At 41.6% G+C, this 3,285-nt stretch overlaps 1 pseudogene; it reads left to right on the top strand.

Annotated features, from left to right (window-relative positions):
* Nucleotides 1-2,836: 2,836 nt before the first annotated feature.
* On the top strand, nucleotides 2,837-2,935 carry LOC121697957 (annotated as a pseudogene).
* Nucleotides 2,936-3,285: the final 350 nt, after the last annotated feature.

The following is a 3,285-nucleotide window of genomic DNA, read 5'->3' as shown; positions in this document are numbered from 1 at the left end:
CCCAATATTGTTTAATTTTCCGATTGAGATATCCACGCTCTGGCTATTCTAAATGCAAAAATGCATCAGGGAGTTATAACAAAACTGTAATTAACAAACTAGATCCTAATAGAAAGCTGTTAGCTTCCCTAAGCTACAGGTAGGCCTATAAGGTAGGCCTATTTACAACATAAATTGTCAATAGGCTATGCTGGCGACACAAATAAAATCTCCTTTGGAAACCAATGGCTTACGCCTTACAGTATCAAGCGGACTTAAACTGCCATATCGTGGCGAAAAATTTTAATAAAATTCACGCAGCTCCATGAGTCAAGGAAAGCGTGAATGAAGTAGCCACTTCTAAATGGGACCCACTACACAGTAGCTTAAGGTGTGTTGCTAAAGCAGCCATAATGAAATGAAGGTGTCATTGTTTGGATACTTCACACACACGTGCTTTTTAATCTCACAGACTACAACTACCAAGCTGGAATCAAAGCACATCAATTCCCCTCTCACACCCTGCACGCACTTAAAACAAATAAACAGGCGTCTCAGTCTCACGCATGTATAGGCAAAACTATATCAGACCGGTGTAACGTTGGTAAATCTTCCATTGCACAGAATGATTTTTGTAGCACGTGCAACAAATGACAGTCAAAAGATACAATTACAGTGCTGCTATCAATTTGCTTGGTATAACCGCATTTATAGTTTTCTACAAATGCAATCAAATTGGCCTCCATCACTCAACCAACGCTAACGGTAACATTATTGTACCTAGGTCCTTATTGATATTATTAAGATTAACGTACCTGCAGTAAAAACCAAGCATGTCCAATAAACATTCTCATATTTATTTCGGCTTCAAGAAGAAATGGGAATTACATTTCATGTGAACATCGTCCTATCCTTATTAGACGTTCTCTGTGGTAAACTACAGTCCTTGTAGGAAGCGTCCATTGTTTTTCCAACCCACTTTTAACTTCCAACAAAATTACGTTTCACTGCAACGATGCGCCATCTAGTGGACAAACGACTGCCAATACTGGAAATGCAGCCATGATGATGATGATGAATATTTGGCTTTCTTTTAATCCTACTGAATTTGTAAATATGTATCGGCCGTTCTAATACCGATAGTATGTGCGTGCCTGTGTGTGTGTGCATGTGTATATGTGTGCACCGCCATCTACAGGCCAATGAGTGTACAGTCACTAAATGTACACATAACCTAAATTTTTTTAGACCCCCCCATGGATGAAATTTTACGAAACTTGCATACCCCCAGAGAATGTCAGGCAGGCCCGGAGTGAGTAATCGGGAGAATCGGGAGAATTCCCGGTGGGCCGCTTCACTTTTGGGCCGAGGGAAAAATATTAACATTTGCCACGTTAATCTATCTTCTCTTAAAGTTGGCTACACACGTTCGCATCCTATGCCTAATACCGCAGTCTCTGCACGGGTTGTTTTCCCCTCCCAAGAAGAGTTAATTGGTTGGGTCCATAGCCGTCTTTTCTAAAAAGTTTTCTCAGATACCAGCTGAGCCGGCCCTACCGTAGTGATAAGCGTCAGGGAGGATGGATGGTAGAAAGAGGTCATGAGGGACTGGAAAGCCCAGGTAAAAAATTCGAAAAGTATTGGAGGAAAATGCTGCCAAATGTGCCAAGCTTCCAGATTTTTTTTGAAGAGGACAGAATAAGTGGCAACTGGTAAATTAGCCATGATTATAGCGCCGTAGGCTAGCCTAATTATTGGGCTAATACTGGACGTGGGGCTATATACCCACCAAATTTCATGTGCACCGGTGTTTCGGTGTCCCGTTCGGTGTCCCGTTCCTACTGGTCAGGGTTTGAACCGGCAACCTTCCGGTTACAAGTCCGAAGCCCTAACCAGTAGGCCACGGCTGACCCAGCTAAGCCTAGCCACCTTAGCCCAGCTCTTTAGCCACTACACTACTATTGTCCATGGTGTGCGTGCATGCATATGTGTGTGTGTCAGTGTGTGTGGCTGTGGTCATGTGTATATGAGTCTGAAATGTTTTCAGGTCTCTGATTGGCCGACATTACAATCTGTTTGATTGACGTGTTCTTGACAGCCTTTAATTTAAAGTAACACGCCACCGTTATGAAATTGGGTTATTCACTTTCTCCACTAGACCTAAATAAGTGAGCAAAAAAAGGTTTGTCTCCATGCATGTATTATCTTAGTATAGTATATGTATTATCGCTAGCTTAGCTTAGCATAGTGAATGTGGAATCTCTCGTCGCCGGATAGAATATCATATATATATATATATATATATATATATATATATATATATACAAATTTTATGTGTGTGTGTTTGCTGTACGGAGATAGGATAATTTAATAAGAGCTGATAAAGCTTGAAAAGATGACCTTCAGGTTTTTGTATGTCTTTTGCACACACACACACCCACACACATCTGCCTAATGTTTGATGAGTCATTGATTAGAGAGAGAGAGAGAGAGAGAGAAGTCTACATTTGCGAAAACATGTAAGGGCTCAAACACTATCTTTCTGAACAGATTAGGCTGAACTTCATTTGATTTCATCACACGGATGCTTTGTTGTTATTGTTGTTGGCTCACTTTATATACAGTACTGTATACAAAGTGAGCCAACAACAATAACAACAAAGCATCCGTGTGTCAAATGAAGTTCAGCCTAATCTGTTCAGAAAGATACTGTTTGAGCCCTTACATGTTTTCGCAAAAATTTAAAGGGGATGTTGATACTGCTGTCTTGTTGCCACTGGGCAACGCCTTGGAGTCACCCTCATGTCCACGACCGGCGCCGTTCATGCTCTCCGTCCAGCGTGCCCTGTGGCAGCCATCGCTCGTGTTTCTCTTCATCTCGTACAAATCTTTCGCCTTTTACTAAAGATTTCCGTGGAGGGGAACTGCCCCGAGTTTACGGTATTCTCTCTCATCGCTCCCCTCTCTCTCTCTCTCTCTTTCTCTCTCTCTCTCTCTCATCAATGACTCATCAGACATTACAGACATTAGGCAGATGTGTGTGGGTGTGGGTGTGTGTCACTAAAAGACATACAAAAACCTGAAGGTCATCTTTTCAAGCTTTATCAGCTCTTATTAAATTATCCTATCTCCGTACAGCAACACACACACACACACACACACACACACACACACACACACACACACACACACACACTTTCAACCTCTCTCTCTCTTTTTTAATCTATCTCCTCTGATGCAACAACATAAATTGCAATACAGTGATTACAATCAGCAGCCAAACTCAATCAATTATTCATGATTCAA

This window comes from Alosa sapidissima, chromosome 22 (assembly GCF_018492685.1).
Source record: "Alosa sapidissima isolate fAloSap1 chromosome 22, fAloSap1.pri, whole genome shotgun sequence".
Taxonomy (NCBI): domain Eukaryota; kingdom Metazoa; phylum Chordata; class Actinopteri; order Clupeiformes; family Clupeidae; genus Alosa; species Alosa sapidissima.
Note: the sequence above shows the minus strand (reverse complement) of the source record. Positions and strands in the feature narration are given on the sequence as shown.